Source organism: Mus pahari, chromosome X (assembly GCF_900095145.1).
Source record: "Mus pahari chromosome X, PAHARI_EIJ_v1.1, whole genome shotgun sequence".
NCBI classification, from domain to species: domain Eukaryota; kingdom Metazoa; phylum Chordata; class Mammalia; order Rodentia; family Muridae; genus Mus; species Mus pahari.
This window is the reverse complement of record NC_034613.1, coordinates 5391834-5416109: the sequence shown is the minus strand read 5'-3', so window position 1 is coordinate 5416109 and position 24276 is coordinate 5391834.

Here is a 24276-nt window from a genome sequence, read left to right as displayed (position 1 = left end):
GTTTGCCACTGTGCCCAATGATCTGAGTTGGATCCCAGAGACTCATATAATAGGAGACATCCCACTTCCATGTTGTTCTCTGACTGCCCCAGGTATACTGTGGCACATTCAAACCCACTTACTTATGCATACTAAATAAATAAATAAAGTTTAACTTAAAAATGATAAGGTGTGCCAGATTGGCGCATGCCTTAAATCCCAGCACCCTGGAAGCAGAGATGAGTGTATATCTGCGAGTTCGAGACTGGCCTACATATAGTTTCAGGCCAGCTAGGGCTACATAGTGATACCATGTCTCAAAAAAAAAAATCCAATCAATCAATCAATCAATCAATCAGGTAAACAGGTATGAAGGAAGACACACAACTTCAATTTTTGGCCTCTACATGAGCATGAAAATTCACACACACACACACACACACACACACACACACACACACACACACAAGTAAACAGAACAAGAACAGTTCAAGCAGAATTTATGGAAGTGTCTACATGGTTAGAGCCTGAGAACTCCTCTCCACTGCCTATTGCCACGGAAGATGAATGTGGGAAGATGAATGTGGGACAGCTTCCACTCAGGTGGGTCTTTGTAAGCAGTCACCAGCAGGAAGTCTGGCCAGGTGCTTTTCCAAAATGATCCAATATGAGACTCACTGGGAACCATGGCTTGCAACCCTATGGTCAAATGCTGATCAGACAGACCTCAAGGATTCCCTGGGAAGCATCCAGGAGTAGGTTAGCTTTAATAACAGCAGCAGGGGATGAGGTTCCTCTGTCAAGTGCTATTCTGAGTGCTGAAAGTCTCATTTAATCCTTAAAACAACCCTCAAGTGAGCTGTCCCCATTTTATAGGTAGAGAGACTGAGGCCCAGCAATGTTCATTAATTTGCTCATGTTGTGCAGCTAGAAATAGGTGTCATTTGGCCTCCACATGTGCCGTGGAAAAGTGCATACACACATGAATAAATAAATGGAGAGATGACTTAGTGGTTAATACCACTAACTATTCATCCAGAGGACCTGGTATTCAATTCACAGAACCCATATAAGCGGCTTACAATCATCGGTAACTCCAGTTAACTAACTCTCTCTTCTAATTTCTGTGGGCCGTAGACATGCCCATGGTACACAGATAGACATGCAGGCAAAGCACGCATGCACACACAATAAGATATGACAACACCACATTTTTGAAAATATTGTCAAATTTAAATGATGCATCACTATATACGTCATGTACTCCCATATACAGCTGAGAACTCTTCCCATGTCTCTGAGTTACAGACAATGATGAGCTTCCATGTTGATGCTGGAACTCAAAGCCAGGACCTCTGGAAGAGCAGCCAGGGCTTAACTGCTGGGCCATCTCTCCAGTCCTTAGTATTTGACTTTACAAAACTTGGAGTGTTGACTCAGATTTTTCTTGGGCTAGTGATAAGGGTCTCCTTCTCTCTCGTGATGCTGAGCAGCAGCAGTGAGCCATGACCCCACAGTCAGTCCCATCATGGCAACTGAAGGGCAAGAACCAATGCTCCACGGCATGGCATGCTGTGTCGCTGTGACACTTTACGGACTGTGGGCGGGCGACAGTAAATATGTTTCTGTCTTACCATAATCCTAACTTGCAATTGATTGATTGGAATGAAAATAAAGGAACATTTGTATATAACTGTATCTTATGGATGTGTAAAAACATTAGATAAAATTCTGATAAGTCACGAAAGTTCTTAAGGATCTCTAGATCTAGATCTTAAGATCTTAAGGATCTCTAGAAATAGAGGTAGGGTGTTAGTAAAGACATGGGCAAAAAAACCCCAAAGATTCCATTTGTTTCCATTATATGTGTGCATGTGTATTATGTGCACGTGCCAGGTTTTAATGTCGGAATCAGAGGACAACTTTAGGGAGTTGGTCCTCTCTTTCCACCTTGTGGGTTCTGGGGACTAAACGGGGGGGGGGTCATCAGGCTTGGGAGCGAGTCCTTTTAATTTGCTAAGCAAGCTTGTCCGACCTCAATTTTTTTTTTTTTTTGAGAAAGCAGTTTATGTAGGCTAGCCTGGAACTGTGTACATAGTCAAGGATGACCTTAAACTCCTAATTCTTCCATCTGCATTCTCTCAGTGCTAGGATTACAAGTATAAGTGACTATTACACTCAATTTACATGGTACTAGGGATATGATCCAGGGTTTCATGACTGACAAGTAAGCAAGCACTCTACCAACTAAGCCACATTCCCAGCCCCAGGCACTCAATTGTAACTTTTTGTTTGTTTGTTTGCTTGTTTTTGAGACAGGGTTTCTCTGTCTGTTTCCCTGGCTGTTCTAGAACTTGCTCTGTAGACCAGGCTGGCCTCAAACTCATAGCGGTCCACCTGCCTCTGCCTCTGGAGTGCTGGGATTAAAAGCATGTGTCACCACTGCCCAGCTCAATTGGAACTCTTTACAAAGAGAACATTTTCAACTATCACATATAAAAAAATACTCTAGTACAAAACAAAATGATTTCAAACTTGTTCACCTTTTAAAATGCCTAGCACACGGTAGGTATTTAATTAACAGGAACTGGCAGAAATATTACGATCATCCATTAGCCAGTCACAAAGTACCTATTATATATGTGCAAGTCATATTTAGTCTCCATCAGGAGGCACAGAAATGCAAGGCAAGGTCCTTGCTCTGAGAGAGACAGGGAAAGGGGTGGGGGAGAGCTAACTACCCCATGGTAGTGTTTATTTTGTATCTAATGAGTGCTACAGACAATGGGGCAGACACTTTTCTAGCTGGCCTCTTTTGAGGAAGTAGGGCTGCTGGGAGGCTTTAAAAAAAGAAAAGAATTCAGCAGGAAGATAAAGGGGAAAGAGCATTGCCACAGCCCAAAAGAGCTTCCTTGGATGAGCAGATGGCCTTGATAGGCATGCGTAGAAGAGGCTAGGTGGACACGTGACTTGCAGATGTTCAGGAATCCACGGGAGCACAGCAAGGTGAGCACTGGCAGGCCTCGTGTGCCACCACTCCCAGCTTGAAGATTTAGTTTTCTTTTTAATAATTATATGTAAATATGTGTGTCCGTGGAGGGGAGCACATTGTGTATACTAGTGTAGTTTTTCAAGGGTGCCAGAAGACAGTGGTGCATGTTTTGTGAATGTATGCATTGTGATGGTGTGTGATTGTGTGATTTACTGGGTTGAGATATGAGTGCTGGACATGCTAAGCACATTCCCAAAGTCTGATCTTTCTGAGTGACAACAAAGGCGGTAGAAGAAAACCAGTAGTCCACAGCGCGTGAATCCCTAGACTGGACTCTGAGAGTCATCACTGGGTTGCATAAGACCATGTAGGAAGATATGACCAGATAGTATGAAATGAAGTCAATTACTTGAGCTACACACCAAGGATGGGGCTGAATACTGAAGAATTTCTGACAGTCTCTGGTTTGTCCTGCCACCATCATCAAAGTGTCATCCCATAGATGGGCCAACAAACAAGCAAACAATATGGACCCTAGCAAAGGTTCCTGCTGCTAAGTCTGATGACCTGAGTCTAATCCTTGGGACCCACATGGTAGAAAGAAAGATGATACTTCCACAAGTGTCATCTGACCATCACACATGTGCCACAGCATGTACTCAGGATATACACACAGAGAAACATACACACAATAAGCGAACAAATAAATGTAAGGACAAACAAACCAAAATGAGCACCCTGGCTCTGGAGCCTAGGTGTCTGCATACAGAGAATATATGGAGATAATGCTTTAAAAAAAAGTTACAACTTGATTAATTAACCATAAGGTCCTGGGAATTTGAGTTTAAGAAAAATTTGGATAATTGGACCAGCATATAATATCAAGAATGTTAAATACACCAGTCAGCTGAGCACGCAGAGTTTACGGCAAGCTCTGATTAAAATGAAGTTTCTGATAATCAAAGTTTTAATGGCAGAGACTCATTTGAATTTCTTCTGTATAAAAGGGAGATTAGATGGTATGTGTGCAGAATATCTTGGGATATTTTTCCATTCTCCTTAGTTCCAGCTAAGTCACAGAAATGCGTTCTTAGATACTTCTTTCAGGAAACTAAAAGGGGATGGGGCCAATTCCTTGGTTTGTCCCTGGCTAGCCAAAACAGGACTTGCCCCAGATGTGTTTACCAGATTGCTCTGCAAATTGGAAGAGAGGAAAAGCCTGCCTGTCATCTAAGCCCTTTGAAAAATTCAAGCCACCCCAGGCTCACCAGAAGCCTAAGCCAGCCAAGAGATAGGCCAAGCTTATAAACATCCATAATATGTTCATTGCAAGGATGTCAATTACTCAATATCCTTACCCTCTTGGGTCTGAGATCAGAATATTTCCACAAAAAGAAATCTGTGTTTTACTGCATTTACTCCACCATAATTCCAGATGTCTGTAAGATTCCAGTGCCAGGCATGGGGTTGGAGAGGGAGACAACGAAGCTGTGGATAATTCTGTCACACTCTAGTCCAACTGAGAGGCAGCAATGGCCTCCAGGGTGGCGTGTTTCCGGTGGTGGCTTATTCTTTCTTTGCTTCTTCATGGTCAGGAGGCATAGGAGCCGTCATTGCAATCAGGGGAACTGGCTGTCCCCAGCCTCAAGCAGACTTTCCTGTCTGCCTCTGGAAACCTGACACGTCACACCAGAGACCTATTCCTTAATGAAATGGCTGCAGTGTGCCTAATTTATGCCAGGGCAGAAAACGCCAATAGGGCACAAAGGCCACTTGTTTCTGCTGCGGTAGGGAACACATATGGGTCACATCAGCCACAAAAGAATGGGAGTAGCTTTGCAAGGTAGCCTGCTCAGAGAATTGCCTTCTTTCTCAGTGGCTCCTATAAAGCGAGAGAGATATTTACTGTGTGCTTACATGCCGACCCATTCAGCTCTGTTTATTGGAACATGAGGTTGTGTGAGCATTTCTCCCAGGCCTGTTTATGAGCAAGTGTGTAAGAAAAGCAGGTCGTGCCGTGGAATTGTCAGTGGGATTTATTCCCTCCTTTCCCCCAGGCTTTTCTGGCTAACACTGTCCAGCACAGCACCCCGTTAAAGAGGGGCAGAATATTCTCTTCACATGTGCTGGGTCAGGAAGGGTGGTCTGCAGATTTGGCCTCCATGACACTGGACACACACTGGGATAGATTTTTGCCTCTCATCAGACTACACGTAAGCTGACTTGATATGTAAGCAAGGGCTGACGGGTGGCATGGCCAGGAAGGTAAGGGCTAGTCTTAATCATACAGGTGCTCTTCAAATTTGGGGCTTTGGCTTTTTGCCAACATAGTCATGGCCAGCAGTTCAGAGAGTGAGAACAAGAGAAGTTTCTTCACTGGTCTTTATGCCAAGAAGTCTCTAAAGTGGGGAGCGTACACCTCACTGGTACAAAAAATTTTTAAAAGGATTTTGTGGCAGAGCCAGGCAGTGGTGGAGCACGCCTTTAATCCCAGCAGTCAGGCAGTCTGAGTCCAGCCTGGTCTACAGAGTGAGTTCCAGGACAGCCAGGACTACACAGAGAAACCCTGTCTCGAAAACAAAAACCAAACCAAACCAAACCAAAACAAAATCTTGTGCGGGGGTTCTCCTGCAGTTCAGATTTGCTTTGGACTTGTTGTGTTACAGAAGATGACCTTGAACTTCTGATCCTCCTGCCTCTTATCGCCAATGGTGAGATTACAGGTATGTGCCCCACCGCCCAGTTTGTAGGGGCTTTGTTCATGCTAAACAAGCACTCATCAACTGAACTACACCCCAAGCCCCACAAAATAATCCTTTGAGGGTTAATGTGAATTACCCTACACACACTCACACACAGACACAAATACACTCACACACATACACAGACATGAAAACACATGCTCACACACATAAACACACACTCACATACACACAGAGACATGCACACACACTCAGGCATACATGGACACAGACGTGCGCGCACACACACACACACACACACACACACACACACACACACGAGAGTGGTTCAGAATACTTGACTGAGAAATCAGACTGTAAAGAGGAGATCAAGGTAAAAGAGACAACAGCCTGAGCCCCAACCCAAACTGACTGGGTTTCCTTGTCAGAAGGGGAAATGTGGACATAGATGTGGACAGAGAGCAGAGAACGTAGAGACAAAGAGTGAGCCATCTACAAACCCAGGAGAAACCTGGGAGAGATGCTTGTCTCTGAGCCCCTAAGAAAGGCAAGTGCCAAGGCTGTGGACTTTGTCTCGGGAGCTCTAGTACAGGTGGGAAGAATGTTCCCACATCAGAACTTCCATTTGTGTTACTGTGGTCAGCTGGCTCATTGAGCCAGATGTTTGACTCAGCTAGGATAGAATGTTGCCCTTGTACCTCTGCAGTAACTTCATTCTGGGAAAGAATTACTGTTCCGCCCTCCCCTCTCCCCAGTGAAATTGGTCTTGATATCATACTTTTTGGAACACTGGCAGATTTGGCTTATGAGCATGCATTTTTTAAAAGATTAATTTTAAGTGCGTGTGTGTCTGTGTACAGGAGTATGGGTACCGGTACTGTCAGAAGCCAGATGAGGGTGTCAGGCTCCCTGGGGCTAGAGTTCAAAGGTGGTTGTGAGCCTAGAGACATGGGTCCCTGGGAACTGAACAGAGCTCCTCTTCCATAGCAATGTTTTTAATTGCTGAGCTGTCACTCGAGCTCCATGAGCAGGCATTTGAAGCCCACCGTGCTATCGCCAGACATTGCCAAGTCAGGCCAAGATGAACCAGATCACAGCCTTTTGGAAGGTGTCTGTCCTTATAAGCCATTAAGCTCTAGTGTGTTTCTCAAGAAGCATTATTAAAGCAACTGCAAACTACTATGGCATCAATACGAACCATGCAAAGGACTCTGGCCCCTTACTCTAGCTGTATGCAAGCACTCAACATGTAGCATGGCATGAAGAATCTTGTGAAGCCTCTTGCCCAAGTTCTAGCATTGACAGGATCTCCTCACAGGATTTTTCCACGACTGGCAAATGGCTGCTACCAGTACCATGTTGAGTGGATTTGTAGGTCATAACATCCAACTAAACCAATAGTCACAAGGCAAGGGGCTTAACAGAGTCCTTCTCAAGACAGGGAAACTAGCAAAGGCAAGAAGGACACTTGAGAGCTCTGTAAGCCACATGAGTATGAGGGCTGTCACCAGCTTTGATAAGGTATACATTTTAAACAGTTCTTAGGCACTGATTAATTCTATGTGTATGCGTGTTTTGCCTTACATGTATTTCTGTGTAATACATGTATTTCTGTGCCTAGCCCTCAAGGGGGGCTAGAAAATGGAGTGGGATCCCCTAGAACTGGAGTTACAGAAGGAGTTACAGACAGTTGTGAGCCTGTTCTGTGGGTACTGTGAAGCTATCCCTGATCCTCAGGAAGAGCAGCTAGTGCTCTTAATTGAAGTGGACATTTCTGGTTTCCTTGGAAACTCAGTTAGGTCATATGATATTTTGCTGAAGCAGACACGTGAAAGAATGTTGAAGCAGACAGGTGAAAGAATATTTTGCTGAAGCAGACACATGTAAAAGAATGATTTGCTGAAGCAGACACAGGTGAGAGGATGTTTTGCTAAAGCAGACATGAGAGGATGCATATGGTTTAGAAAGAACATAACTATGACCCCACAGACAGTGGGAGGATGCTCTGGCACTGGTTTGCCTTGCATCGAATTGTTGATCTTTACCTGTCATGGCTTCCGTCATAGAGAGTAACTAACAAAGAACTTCTAGTGATATTCCTCAGACTCTGGCCATTGTATTGGTGGAGCCTTGGCTGTTTCTTCTGGATTGAATTGCCATTGGTGATTAGTGTTTGGTGTTTACCCAGTGGACTGGACTGCTGCTGCTGATTCACATTGGTGTTTTGCTAGTGGACTGGATTGAGAACAATGATTGGAATATCCCCAAAGAACTATTTCTAAACAGGTCCACAAACTCCATTTTCTATTAATCTTTTTTTCACCTACCTCTGGTGATTAATAGGCTAGAAAGAAGGTTGAAGCATCTAAGAATGGTTAAGTTTTGAAACATCTAAGTCTACACTTAACTGTTGAACTATTTCTTGCAAATTAACATGATCAACCTCTATTGTTAGCAACACATACACCTTTAACCCCAGCACTTACTTGGGAGGCAGAGGCAGGCAGCTCTCTGTGAGAGCCAGCCTGCTTTACATAGTGAATTCTAAGACAGTCACAGGTACACAGAGAAACCCTGTCTCAAAACAAACATCTGTTGTTGTAAGCCAAATACTTTTCATATATATTTACAATATATTTTATATATATTATAAACAAATATAGTCCTCCCCAATATCTGAGGAATGAAGCTCTAGGACCTCTTGTGGACACCAAAAATTGTAGATGCTGAAGTCCTTTGTACAAAATGTGTCATGTTTGCATAGAGCCTTTATACAACCTCCCATCTCTGCTAAAGTTCCTTTAAGTTACTTATTACACCTAATACAATGCAAACAATATGCAAATGGTTGTTATACTGTATTCCTTAGAGAATAATGGCAGGGAAAAAACTGTCTGCATATGTTGAGTGTGGGTGCTATTTTTCCTCAATATATTTTAGCCAAGGTTGGTTGAATCCACAAATATATAGTCCATGTGCAAAAAGTACTGAGTAGACATGTGTAGCAAGCAGGATGTAAAAAATATATTGCAGGCTGGCGAGATGGCTCAGCAGTTGAGAGCACTGACAGCTCTTCTAGAGGTTCTGAATTCCCAGCAACCACATGGTGGCTCACAACCATCTGTAATGGGATCCAATGCCCCTTCTGGTGTGTCTGAAGACAACAACAGTGTACTCACATACATGAAATAAATAAATCTTTTAAAAAAATTGCTGTTGGGGTTGAGAACGCTTGAAAGCGAAGTCACTATTTCAAGTGAGTGTTGTAACTTGTCTGGTGACCTGACTGTGTTGTGTTAAGGAAATATTACTATGTTGTCATTGGAGTGAGAAAGACCGGAGCAATGGGTCTTTCTCACACTGTGAGGAGCCACAGGCTCTTTGGTGTGTCTTTTGTCTTGAAGCTATTTCTAAAGCTTGAGGGGAGAAGATGATGTCATAGGAAAAGTAAGGACACGTGTTAGTAGGAAGCTTGAAAGGAACCATCTGGAGCCTGGAGAACAGCACGAGGTGGGGCAGAGGGGGGTGTCGGGGCCTCCATGGAAGGAGCAAAAGTGCTTCTTATTGTCCGGAGGCTTCAGAAAGTTCTAGAAATAGCATGCCCTTTACTGACACGGAGTCCGGCATCACCACAAAGTCCATGGGCCACGTCCCGGGCTAAGCCAGAAGGTCTGTTTTGCCTATTGCTTATCTTCTGTTATATAAGTCTTGCTTAGGACACCAGACATTGAGTGGCCAGGCTATGGCCAACTCTGCTTCAACAAAAGTGTCAAGTTATTCTGACCACTACTTGCAGTCTGGGAAAATAGTTTCCACCCTAGAGTATGTTTGTGGTGTACCCATAGCCTAACATGCACATGTACTGTCCTCGATTGAGGCTCTGGGTCACAGCTCAGGGAGGTGAGGCGTTCTGCAAGGAAGTAAAGTGCAGCCCTGTCTCTCTGGTCCTTTCCTCTAAGGTTTTCCAAGGCTGCTGGAGTGCTGCGTGACTCTCTCTCTCTCTCTCTCTCTCTCTCTCTCTCTCTCTCTCTCTCTCTCTCTCTNTCTCTCTCTCTCTCTCTCTCTCTCTCTCTCTCTCTGTGTGTGTGTGTGTGTGTGTGTGTGTGTGTGTGTGTGTGTGTGTGATTAGAAACTGGAAGTAGTGGGAGCCCCATGACCGTGATGTGGGCATTGCTGCAGAGAGACTTAGGCAAAGAAGATGAGGAGTGTTGGACCTGTCAGGGCTCACATACTGAGCATTGTTTATGACTATTACATAGCAAGGGACTTGTGTACAAGTAACTCCTTCCTCAACAACAGGATCCAAGAGGAGGAAGTAGCAAGTCTAAGAAGGCAGGAGCCTGCCCTTCTTCAGAGTTGAGTGAGGCCCCAGGAGAACTGAAGAAAAGAGTTCTCAGGAGCTCTGGCTTCAGGTCTGTGGTGGCTATGGCTGGGCAGGGCTAGCAGTGGGAAGAGATGCTGCATACGGAGTGGAAGGGAACAGGAGAAAGCTGGCATCTTCTGTGCACACCATGGCTCACTAGGAGACCAACTCAAAATAATCCTGGTGACTTGGTTAACCTTCACCCAGGGAGAGTGCCACCTGAGAGACAGGGACAGAAGGAAGCTAGAGGCTTACAGCACATTATATACGCCACTACATGCACAGTCCATAGGAGGACATTGGATGTCCCGGTTTATACCCTGGAGACATTATCTCTTACTCAACCTGGAGCTAAGCTAGGCTGGTGGCCAGAAAGCATCGTCACTGCTCCTTCCTCACCACGCTGTGCTGGGGTCACTGGCACTCATAACTGCATCTGGATTTGTACCCAGATTCTAGGAATTTGAACTCAGGTTCTCAACGTGTCCAGCAAGTTCTCCTCTCTGAGCCATCTCCCAGCCCATGACTGCATTCTCCAAAGTTCCTGAATTGTATCATTGCAAGATCCATGGTGGTGGTTGGAGCTCTAACTGTCAATATTTCAATTGTATTTGAAAATGGAGATTATAAGGGAGTAAGTGTGGTTTAACCAGGGCTTGAAATTGGAGACCCAAAGGAACGAGACTGTTAACCTAATTTAAAAATAAATAAATAAAAAGGCCACTGGGCAGTGATGGTGCATGCCTTTGATTGCAGCACTTGGAAGACAGAGGCCGGTGGATTTCTGGGTTCAAGGCCAGCCTGGTCTACAAAATGAGTTTCAGGACAGCAAGGACTACACAGAGAAACCCTGTCTTGAAACCCCTCCCTAAGAAAGAAAGAAAGAAAGAAAGAAAGAAAGAAAGAAAGAAAGAAAGAAAGAAAGAAAGAAAGAGAAGGAAGGACATAGTCGGGGCCTGTCCATAATCCCAGCATTTGAAGGGTAGAAGTAGGAAGATAAAAAGTTGGTTATTCTTGGCTACATAGGGAGTTCAAGGCTGGCCTGGACCACATGTGACTCTATTGCAAAACAAGAACAACAACAACAACAACAACAACAACAAAAATCTAAAGGGAATGCACCACAAGTGTACACACAGGGAAAAGGCCAAGAGAAGGCAGAAGAAGAAGGCAGCCAGAAGTGGGAACATCACAGACACTGTCCCTGCAGGCACCTTGATCTTGGACCTCCAGCCTTTAGAACTGTGAGACACAAGTTGATTAGGCAACCCAGATTCTGTCCCAGAATCTCAAGCCAACAACAAAGCTCACCACAATTTCTCCCGTAGGTTCTTACAGTGTGATGAGAAGCTCTGTGGCTTTTTAAAAGGACTTTTGTTATTATTGTTTTTGAGAGAGGTCTCTTTATGTAGTCCTGGCTGTCCTGAAGCTCTCTGATCATGCTTCCTTCAACTCACGGACATCCTCCTGCCCAGGTGCTAGGATTTAAGCATGTGCTGCTACACCTGGTTGGCTAACCCCGTCTTTATAAATTACCTCTTTGTCTCTCTCTGTCTCTCTGTCTCTGTCTCTGTCTGTCTCTGTCTGTCTCTGTCTCTGTCTCTGTCTCTGTCTCTCTCTCTCTCTCTCTCTCTCTGTGTGTGTGTGTGTGTGTGTGTGTGTGTGTGTGTGTGTGTGTGTGTGTGTGTGTGTGTGTGTGTGTGTGTGTGTGTGTGTGTGTGCATGTGCTAATTCAATGAGGAAGTTGGTTCTCATTCCTCCCACCACGTGGGAAATCAGGCTTGACATGGGGGCCCCTCACGCACCCACTGAGCCATTTCACTGGCCCATGAGCTTCACCTTTTTAAAGCCACCCCAGCAATGCCTTCTAGAGGGAGGAGAGGCAGATGGAAATCTTGGGCTTTGCCCAGGCTGGGAATGAACTAAAGTCCACTGGGAGATGGCAAGGAAAATTGGTGGTGCTTCTTTGGGGGTTGTTTTATTGTGTAGTAGTACAGAGCAGAGCAAAGGTCCTTGGAACAAAGTCATCCAGGACACCGCCTGAGAAGAAGTAAAGATGTCAGGATTCACAGGCTTTGTGCAAGCTTTGGTTGTTTCAGACCATCAAACTGGGTGACACATCAGTGCACGGCTACAAGCCACCAAATGAGCACTTCTCCTGTGGTCACACCCACATTGACAATTTCTATTCTTTTGGTCTCCGGCAAATCTTCCTGAAAAGGTTTCTTTTTTCTTTTTCTCTTTTTCTTTTTTTTTTTTTTTAAATGTTGATCAACCTTTGGACGGAGTTTAAAGAGGGTATGCGAGGCAGAAAGAAAATGGTGGGATGGGGGAGGCTGAGCTAGAGGCTAGAATAATTAAAGGTTAAATTCCACGTTTGCATTTGGTATTTATAGAATTTTCCATGCTTGGCATGAGGGTTTTAAAACCAGGCTGCACAGGGAAGCTCTTTCAGCCCTGAAAGGAGGGGAAAGGGATTTTTGCACAAGATACTGAGCCTCCCTAGTTCAAAGTTTTTCAAAGGCAGCATAATCAACCCGCTTTGTTGCTTCCTGAGAGTCTGGGAAGGGGAAGAGGGTGGCAGAATAGAGACTGCGAACACAACGGGGCCAAACAGAGCACTGTGTCCAGATCGGGCACCCAGGGAGTCCTTGGGTCCTCTTAAACAGGTGTGTGTGTGTGTGTGTGTGTGTGTGTGTGTGTGGTTTTATTTTATTTATGCTTATGTACTATGTGTGTGTGAGAGAGAGAGACACAGAGAAAGACAGAGAGACATACAGAGAGACACACAGAGAAACAGAGAAGGGGGGAGGGGGGAGATCAGCCCATAAAAGCAGACTTTTGTTTGTTTGCTTTACTTGGGCTTTGGGACTGGGAAATTGAACGCAGGGCTGTGAATGTACTAGACAAATGCTCTACCACTGACCTAGCCCTCCTGCCTTTTTTCTTTTCTTTTTGGGGGTGTAGGGGTATGGGTTCTGAGACAAGGTCTCTCTTTGTAGCCTTGACTGTCCTGGAACTAAATCTGTAGACCAGGCTGGGCTCGGCCTTGAAGATCTGCCTGCCTCTGCCTCCTGAGTGCTGGGTTTCATGGCCACCCCGCTGCCCTCTTTCATTGCATTTTATTATTTTATTTTGTTCTGTCTTGTTTCGAGACAATCTTGCTAGGCTACTTAAGCTAGCCTTACGTTCTTTCTGTAGTTTAGACAGGCCTTAAAGGTAACAATCCTCCTGCCTCAACATTCTGAGTAGGTAGAATCACAGAAGAAAGCCACTACATGTCTTTTCCTCATTGTCTGAAAATTGATGTTGCTTACATCACTTGTCAGGAGAAGAAATAAGTGTGGAAGGGTCTGTGGTCCTACACAGGGATGCTATGCGTAAATGAGAGGAGAAATAGGGAGGCTGGCCTTCCAGGCATCAGCCGGAGCTAAGGAGCAATGCAGGAACTCACTTCTGCTTTTATATAAGTTTATTTTGCCTCCCACCCCACCCTCTTTGAAGCACTAAACTTCAAAGAAACTCTTCTGTCTTTTAGCTCCCTGATATTTGGTTTCAGGACATTGATGGGTGGGCCCTGTGGCTTTCTGGAAGCTTCGTGGGCAGTGGGAGAGGAGGGAACCAGAGGAAGAAAGGCCAGGAGCGTCTCTGTGTGGGTTCAGAGCGACCCCCACCGCAGCAGGCTTTCTGAATGTGGCCTCTGCATTGCTCTCTGATGGAGAAGAAGGCTTGGAGAGATCACGTGGCAAGTGGCAAATAGAAGCTTATGCTGGGATTTTAAATGGGAGTTCATGTTTCCAAACTGCTGGTGCTGCTGGAGCTCAGAAGTAGAGGAAAACGATCTCTATAAGGTCAAGGCTAGCTAGGGCTGCATGCTGAGACCCCCATCTAAAAGAAAAGAAAGGAAACAGAAAAGTTAGTGTAGCATCCAGGACATGGTGTTTCATAGCTGTCACACCAGTGCCTGGGAGGCTGAGGCAGGAGGGCTACCATGAAGTCAAGGCCAGGCTGGGCTCCATGGTAAGTTCCAGACCAGCATGAGCTACACTGTGTGATCTTGTCTGAAGAGCAAAAAGACAAAATACAAATAGACCTTTTGAACAGACAGTGCACCCATGATCTTATTTAAGACAGCTCATTCACAAGCATCCACAGGCAACCCAAGCATCTATCAGCAGGTGAGTGATAAGCAACCCCGAGCATCTATCAGTGAGTGGATAAATAAAATGTGGTGCAGCCATGGAACCATGTAACTAATACTCGATGACTAATGGAACATCAGTCAACTTTAATAAAGAAGGAAGTCCTGGGCTGGAAAGACGGTTCAGAGGGTAAAGCACTTGCCACCAAGCCTAAAAATAACGTGAATTGGATCCCTGGGACCCACGTGGTAGAAGGATCTTCTCTGATCTTCATAAATCAGGCTGTGGCACTCATGTGTGTGACCTCACAAGAAATAACGTTTTTGCTGAGATGGGCAGAGTTCTAATACATACATACAACCTTGTTGAACCTTGACTTGAGGATATTATGCTAAGTGAAATGAGCTAGACAAATAAACAAACAACAAAAACAAAACAACCAACCAAATCCTGCATGGGTCCACTCATATGAGGCCTGGATCGAGCAAATTCCTACAGACAGAAAGTAGAGTGTAGAGGGCCAGGGGAGAGGGCAAAGGGGTGGACGGTGGATGAGGACAAATGTTTCAGTTGGAGGAAATTAGAAAGTCCTGTACATGGATGCAGTGATGGTCACACGATGACCGATACAAGATGCCTGTGCACAGAACACTTCTGCAGTGTGGTCCTATTGCACTGATGCACATCTGTCACTCCAGAACTAGGAAGGCAGAGCCAGGAGGATCAATACAAGTTCCAAGCCAGCCTGTACTGTGTGAAGAGAGCCCATCTCAAAACAAACAGACGAGAGAGAGAGAGAGAGAGAGAGAGAGAGAGAGAGAGAGAGAGAGAGAGAGAGAGACTAAACTGGTAAATTTTATACTTGACATATTTTGCAATAAAAATTAATTTATTGAAATGAGGATCAGGTGGGTTGGCTGTGAGGCAGGGGACTGAAGAGTAACAGCTTAATGGAACAGGGTGTAATTTAGGGAGATGAAAATGTTCTGGAACTAGATAGAAGTGGCGTTTGCATGGCAGTGTAAATGTACTAATGCCACTGAAGTGTTCGTTGGAAAATGGCTAATTTTGTCTGTGTTTTTTAAACAGCAGATTAGGAGGAGGTTGAAAACGAACATGGAAATGTAAAAGCTCTTTAATGCACTACAGTTAAGGACTGTGGGGGAATTCATTTTGGTTTCTGAAAACAAAACAAAACAAAATAAAACAAAACAACAGAACATTGCTCCAACAATTTGAACAGTACATGTTTTTATGTGTTTAAGGAAAACCTGTCTGATAAAAAATATTGCCATTAAAAAAAATGATTGTTAAAGAACCGAGTCAAACCTCTGCCCTTTTCTGAGGACTCATGAGACTAAATTGTACCTGGAGAATGAGGGCTAGTTTTAAAAAAGGAAAAACGTACTGGAAGAAAGACAACAAGCAAAGAGAAATTGGAGGACATTGATTCTCACTTTTGAATACATATTGCACACCACATGGGAATATGTTGATAATAAATAGCATATATTGGGCTGGTGAGATGGCTCAGTGGGTAAGAGCACCCGACTGCTCTTCCAAAGGTGCAGAGTTCAAATCCCAGCAACCACATGGTGGTTCACAACCATCCTTAACAAGATCTGACTCCCTCTTCTGGAGTGTCTGAAGACAGCTACAGTGTACTTACATATAATAAATAAATACATCTTTAAAAAAAATAAATAGCATATATTAATAAATATATAAGACATGATCACAGTATGGCTTCAGTGATCAATCACAATGTGGACTGTAGCTCACTTGGTAATGCGCTCACCTAGCATGCACAAAGCTGTGGGTTCAGTTCCCAGCACCATATAAAACCAGATATATTGGGCCAGTGAGATGACTTAAGCAGGTAAAGGAACCTGCTGCCAAGCCTGATGGCCTGAATTCAGTCCCTTGGGATCCACAGGGTAAAAGGACAGAACGGGCTCCTGAAAGACGTCCTTTCACATGTTTATAGGCACCCACAAAATAAATGCAAAGATCATCATCAAACTACTTAACAGGGTGTGATGGTGCATGTCTGCAATCTTGGTACTCCAGAGATGAAGGAGTAGAAGTTGTTCAAGGCCATCCTTGGTTCAAAGCCAGCCTGGGATACATTACAGTAACTCTCAAAAATAAGTAAAGACCTGGGCCTGGAGAGATCTCTTAGTAGTTAAGAATACTGGCCATTTGTCCAGTGTTTTGGCTTTGAGCACCCACATGGTGGCTCACAACCATAACTGTGGTTTAGGGAATCTGATGTCCTCTTCTGGCCTCCGCAGGCAAAACACTCATACACAGAAAAATTTAAAACATCTAATTTGGTTGTGCAGTCCTTTAATCCCAGTGCTGGGAAATTAGAAGCAGGCTGGTCTTTATGATCTACAAAGTGAGTTAGTGAATTGCAGGCCAGCTATGGCTACATACTGAGACCTTGTCAAAATATGTAAAAATATAGTTCTGGAAGCAAGATGGCTGTTGTGTGACAAGACTTTCCTGGAGAGATGCAACACAAATGTCTACTCATCACAGATAAGGAGCCTATGGCTGAGCAAAATACTTTACCACCAAAGTTTGTCTTGGTGAACCAATGAGTTGAACTGGTCGTTACTTATAGGGATATGGGTGAAGGGTTACTTACAGGAGCAGAAAGGACTCAAAGACAACTGCAGCATCAAAGGCCACCCCAGCAAGAATGACAGTTCACAAAAGCTGGATCACAGTACACAGGTTGCAGACAACTCAACAGGTTGGACAGTGCCATTTCTAAGTGACTCAGTTGGTCTAAACCTCTTCCAGGAAGCTGGTGTGCTCTCAGAGTCTTCTTTGCACGTGGCTTGGCTGAGAGTGACCCTCAATAATCTTTATTGTTTACTTTTGGGAGGAAAGGGTTTAATGAATTTCAGGGACTTCCTGAAGTTATTCTGAATCATTTATTATCTTCCTTAAAGAGCGAACTTCATTGCTGGGTGGAATATTTCAACCTGGGAGGAAACTACTACACAACAATGGGTAAAGGGCTTGCTGCCATGCCCAGTGACCTGAATTTGATTCCTGGCACTTAAAGTATGGAAGGAGAGAAGGAATTCCTGTACGTTGTCCTCTGACCTCCGAACACACACAAATAATAAATCAATAAATGAGATATAAATGGTAAATAAATAATGTGTGTGTGTGTGTGTGTGTGTGCTTGCTCACACAAACACATGCCACAACTTACATGTGAAAGCCAGAGGACAACTTTGGTTGTTTTTTTTTTGTTTGTTTTGTTTAATTTGTTTTGTTTTTCTCTCCTTCTATAATGTGAGACCTAGAATTAAACTCAGGTTGTTGAGCTTGGCAGCAAACACCTTTACCTACTGAGCCATCTTGCTGGTTTCTAATCAAAGAAATCTGAGGCAGACCTTCTCATGGGGTAGTCCTGCTGCTGACCTAGGAACTTCACTTTGCAAAATTATTACCTCTGCTGGCTAGTTTTATGTCAACTTGACACAAGCTAGAGTCCTCTGAAAGGAGGCAGCTTCAATTGAGAAAATACCTCCATAAGACAGGGCTGTCAAGCATTTTCTTAATGAGTAATTGATGGGTTAGGGTGCACCTCACTGTGGGTGGTGCCATCCCTGGGCTGGTGGTCCCAGATTCTATAAGAAAGCAGGTAGAGCAAACCACAGGGAGCAAGTCAGGAAGCAGCACCCTCCATGCTTCTGCACCAGCTCCCGCCTCCAGGTTCCTGCCCTGTGTGAGTTCCTGCACTGACTTCTTTCAATGATGAACAGTGATATGGAATTGTAAGTCAGCTAAGCCCTTTACTCCCCAACTTACTTTTTGGTCATGGTGTTTCATGGCAACAAGAGAAACCCAAAGACACTACCATAGAAGGAAGTCTGTAGTTGGCAAACACCATCCACACGAATACATCTTCTATTAGCTTGTTAGTTCTCTGCTATAAAATGTGGATGGGGGCTCACCAGGCATCTGAGTAAGCAAGCCCAAAGCAAACAGATCAAGCAATCACGAGGAAACAGACTACACTGTGAAATGTAAACTGTATGCTTAGGAGCTCACACAGACACGCATTCCATCTACCAATGATGTTCCAAAGGAAGCATTATTTTGATAACAGTAAAAAGGGATTATCCAAGGGGCTGGAGATGTGGCTCAGCGGGTAAAGGGCTCAGCTAGCATGCATGAAGCTCTGAGTTCACTCTCTAGCACTAGCCATTGCTTATAATCCAAGTACTGGTAATATAGAGATTGGAGGAGCATAAGTTCAAGGTCATCCTTGGCAAGTTCAAAGCCAGCCTGGGCTACCTGAGACACTGTTTTTGTTTTTTAAAGAGCTTCATGGAATTAATATTTTTTTTTTGATTTTTCAAGACAGGGTTTCTCTGTGTAGTCCTGGCGGAATTAATATTTTTTAAAGATAATTAAAATGGAACAATTAGAAATTGAGAGTATGATTTTTAAAAAAAATTAAAATGAACAGTATATAAAGATAGAGCCATTTATGAGGTAACAGAGAAAAGAAAAAGTGATAAAAATACTTTTAGAGGGCTGGAGAGATGACTCAGTGGTTAAGAGCACCAACTGCTCTCCCAAAGGTCGTGAGTTCAAATCCCAGCAACCACATGATGGCTCACAACCATCCGTAATGAGATCTGATACCCTCTTCTAGGGTGTCTGAAGATAACTACAGTGTACTTACATATACTAAATAAATTAATCTTTAAACAATCTTTTTAGATTTACTTTAATTGTGACTATGGGAGTGAGGGGGTGCCTGTGAGTATTGGACCCTCAGTGGCCAGGAGTATCTAATTCCCCTTGAACTGGAATATAAGCAGTTGTGAGCTGCCCAAAGTGGGCACTGGGAACTGAACTCAGGTCCTCAGAGGAGCAACAACATGCTCCTAAACATGATTTTTCAATTGGCTTTGGGTGCTAGGCTTTGGCCTGCTCTGCTTCTTCCTACTCACCTACATCTCCATCCATCACAAACACATCATATAAGACTTGAAGACCTTCAGCAGCCTCTCCACCTCATCCCAAACATATCTCCTCCATCTAGACTAGGCAGAGCCTGGGCCCGAGTAGCAGCCTGCCACCCTCAGCCACTTAAGCTGGGCACCCTTTTCCAAAACACCCACACTCTTCACTGCTCATTCTTTCTTGGACTGTGGCTAAAAAATCAATTTTCTTCCCCTCCCCCCTCCTCCTTTGGAAACAGTCTCACAATATAGTCAAAGATAGCCTTGAACTTCAGATCCTCTTGCTTCAGCTTCCCAAATGCTAGTTTTCCCCCCACTGGCCTTTAAACAAAAACTGGTATCTTACTACATCACACAGGCTGACCTTTCCCCTGCCTTAGGCCTTCTAAGTACCCAGATTACTGGTGTGTACCACCATCCCTCATAAGAATGAAAATGTTAGTTTTCTTTGAATCTAAGTTTTAGCATAAAGACTAGCAGGAAACATCATGTAATAAATATTAGCAGACTAAATGAATAAGTACTTTCAATGAATGTATGAATGAATATAAACCAAGGGCTTTAAAATGCTACATAATTTTATTATATCATGTGATCCCAAAATGGTAAGACCAAAGGCATATAACTGTCCAAGGGGGTGGGGTAGGTGGACAACTTTACAACTTTAATTTCTAGCTAATTCTGTGGGGGGGGAGATGTAGAAGCCTGGCATAATGATGCATACCTTTAATCCCAGCACTTGGGTGGGGAGTGGGACAGAAGCAGGTGGATCTGTGAGTTTAAGGCCAATAGTGTCTACATAGCAAATTCTAGGACAGCCAAGGCTATACAAAGAGACTCTGCCTCAGAAACACACACACACACACACACACACACACACACACACACACACACAAACCAAAAACATATGTGGAGTTGGAATACAAATATTAGTGGTCCAGATGACTGTAAGTCACAGCTACCTCTGTGACTCCCTCAGAGAAACGGTGGACTCTTCCCTCCTCCATGTCTGTGTATTGTGACACACCACAGCTGACAGGTGCCAACTGAGATGAAATTTACTCATCATATGACCTACTTGTCCCCAATGAGCCACAGGGCTTAAAGAGACCTGCGAAGAACCACACACTTAGAATGAAGATCAGTGACACAAGTTCTCCCAAGCAAGATGAATGCAAAAGAGACATTTTGTAGAGTATAAGCTCTTTGTCATTTTGTAGAGTGTGAGCTCTTTGTCAGCGGCATTATGTAGCAAAACCAACCACAATCCAATCAGATCTGAGATGAAGCTGGTCTTCAAGCTGAAGACAATCAACAGGCAATTGGAAACTTGAGCTCCCAATCTTTGCCATTTTCATGATGAACCTGGCCTTGAATGTATGTTATGCATTGGGAATGGCAGAAGCCTCCAGAACTACACAGGGGCCCAGATCACTAAGGAAGGCAAGAATGTTGAAATCGTTATCAAACTATTAAAAACGAATCTGTGGTGTAGAAATTTACGCCCTCATCAAGTGACAAGCTGCTGCAGCCAGTCTAATAACCCCTTATGTCATAGTATTGATGAACATGAATGATCTTGCCAAATACCCACAACTTTGGAAATGTGTTGTCGACTGGCGACAATCACAGGTAATGCTGATGCTACTGTGGCTTGTTGTCTATAATCATATTTGCTAAATATCAGGGAGAGGCTAAGGAAAATCAAGATGCTGTTTGTTTTATATCTCCATCAAATTTTCCAACTCTGAATTCTATTTGAATGTCCAGTTAAGAGTCTTGGGGTCTAAAGTAAGGTCCCTCAAGACCTCCTTAGCAGGTGTTCTGTTAAAACTAATTTTCTAAGATGAGCTTAGTGATGAGCACCTGTAATCCCAGCACTAGGGAGGCAGAGGCAGGAAAATTGCTAGTTGGAGGTCAGATCTTGGCTCAAAAACAAAAACAGGGCCAATGGCATGGTCTGGCTGGTAAAAGTAGTTGACACCAAGCCTGAAGACCTGAGTTCAACTCTCAAAACTCCCTTGGTAGAAGGAGAGAACTGATCCTTATAAATTATTCTCTGACTTCCTTATGCCTCTTACAAAGAAATAAATGCAATTAAAAAATATTAATAGAGCTGGAGAGATAGCTCAGCTGGTAAGGTGTTTGCCACACAAGCATGGGAATCTGAGTTTAGTCCCCAGCACCCATATAAAAAGCTGGGCATAGGGACACACTTATATCCCAGAGCTGACACAGGCAGGTCTCTGGGGTTCACTGGTCAGACAACCTAGCCCTAATGGGTAAGTGACAGAGTCTCAAAGCACAAGGGAGACAGCCCCTAAGCTAGCACAACAGATCATCTGGTCTCCACAAACACACAAAGCAACTGCAGAAAGAACAACACCCGAANTTATCCTCTGGTTTGCACACACACACACACACACACACACACACATTTGCACACACACAATATACATGTGTATACATGAACACACACAAGAAAAGACAAGGTGGACAGTACCTAAGAAACAACACCCGAGGCTAACCTCGGACCTCCACACACAGGTGCACATGCATGCGTGCACACAAACACATACACATGAAAAGAGTAATAACTAATATCAATAAAGTTAAGGGGTATAAGAATGTGGTTCAGTAAAAGGCCCTGGGTTCAATTTCCAGCAACACACACACAGAGAGAGAGAGAGAGAGAGAGAGAGACAGAGAGAGAGAGAGAGAGAGAACAGTAAGTTTTCAAATCATAGCCAGCCTCACCTGGAATCACACATAGTGGCATTTATTATAAGCAGTCATGAGTAGAGTTGTGCAATATACTCTTCTAACTCAGTGAGGTGCCAAGTGTCTGCCCTTAGGCATGCCAGCAAAGACTTTGCATGAAAGGTACACCAAACATAGATGTGACAATATTTAAGTGTCGGGATTCAACTAACCCTCCAGTTAGAACAGACACAGTGTCCTCTATTGAGTCGCAGGCAATGGGAATGAACAGAACCTATAGCCTGGGGCAGTGCACGCAGGGCCATTTGTCTTGCCAGATCTGTGACTTTCGCTCAGGCATGGGTACCCATGTGATATGTCTTAAGAATCCCCATGTCTCATGTTTCTTTCTTTTTTTTTTAACATTTCTTTCTTTTTATTTATTTATTTTTTATTAGATATTTTCTTCATTTACATTTCAAATGCTATCCCCAAAGCCCCCTATACCCTCCTCCCCCCGCCCTGCTCCCCAACCCACTCACTCCTGCTTCCTGGCCCTGGCATTCCCCTGTACTGGGGCATATGATCTTCACAATACCAAGGGCCTCTCCTCCCATTGATGGCTGTCTAGGCCATCCTCTGCTACATATGCAACTAGAAACACAGCTCTGGGGGGGTACTGGTAAGTTCATATTGTTGTTCCTCCTATAGGGTTGCAGACCCCTTTAGCTCCTTGGGTACTTTCTCTAGCTCCTTTGTTAGGGGCCCTGTGTTCCAACCAATAGATAACTGTGAGCATCCACTTCTGTATTAGAACAATGATATGACTGCTTGTGGACGTTGTACATCGTGGTGCGGAGCCTAGTGCGCACCACGATGTACAACGTCCACAAGCAGTGAGTTGCTTCTAGTTTCTGGGTATTGAGAATAAGGCTGCTATGAATCTAGTGGAGCATGTGTCCTTATTACCAGTTGGAACGTCTTCTGGGTATATGCCCAGGAGAGGAATTGCTGAATCTTCCGGTAGTACTATATCCAATTTTCTGAGGAACCACCAGACTGATTTCTGATGTACCTGGCTAAGCCACACCTCTTGAATATCATTTATTCTACTAAGAAAAACATACTTAATTTTTTCTTTTGGCCTGTGTTTGTGTGTATGGTATGGTGTCTATGTGTATGGGTGGTTCTCGAGTGTGAGGTACAGATGTGTGGGTGGGACTGTGTGCACATAGAGGCCAGAGGCTTGATAGAAAAATGTCTTCCTCAATCATGCTAGATTTTCAGATGATTCTAGATTCTGTCAAGTTAACAATTACCACCAACCACTACACACCCAAACACAGCACTTCTAGTTGGACCCAAACTGTGACCACATTTGCCTGAGAGGGACCTTCTATATTCAATCCTTCCCAACCACTGGCCCCTGGAGGTTAGCCTTCGCATGCTCTGCAGATGCCAAGGCATTCGTCACTGGGGTCTTTCAAATGTTAACTCACCTCTTCTAGGAAAGCTTAAAATAACTAAGATGTGCACATATGTTATGTCTTTCATGAAGTCCTTAGACCTGAGCTGAATTATGCCCCCTATGCATATATGAAAGCCCTCACTGGAATTATGGGTCTTTAAAAAGGTCACTAAAGTTAAATGAGGTCATAAGGATCAGGGGCAAATTCTAGAAAGCTGTGTCTTCCAAAGAGGAAGGGAGACAAGGGAGCTCCCTCTTCACACACACTGCAGAAAGGCCGCGTGATAGCCCAGCAAGAATGTTGACTACAAGAATGCTGTCTACAAGCTGGATGGTGGTGGTCCATGCCTTCAGTCCCAGCACTCAGAGAGGCAGAGGCAGACAGGTCTCTGTGAGAGAACTGGCTGGCTTGGTATACAGAGAGAGTTCTAGGACAGCCAGGGCTATACAGAGTGATGCTGTCTCAAAAAGCCTTTAAAACAACAACAACAACAACCCACTGTCCACAAATCAGGAAGAGACCTCACCAGAAAGCTACCATATCAGTACCTTGACCTTGGACTTCCAAATTCCAGAATTGCAAGATGTATCAATGCTGTGGGCACAAGCACACTGTGTATGCTGTGATAGCTTTAACAGACTTTTAAGGTATCTATCCCTGAGGGATGGGACACTAGCAGTATAACTTCCACCAACCAAGAGCATAACTTCCAAGGAAGAGAAGGCCATATAGATTCTGCCTTGTTTAGGAGGCTGCATCTTCTTTAAGTCCTGAGTCACTAAGAAGTCCTTGGTGGTCCAACATGGTGGCACACACTTTGAATCCCAGCCCTAAAGAGGAAGAGGAAGGCGGTTCTCTGTGAATTGGGTCTACAGAGTTAAAAGAAAAAAAAAAAGATGTGATTGGTTGAATTGAGTTTCTTAACCCTG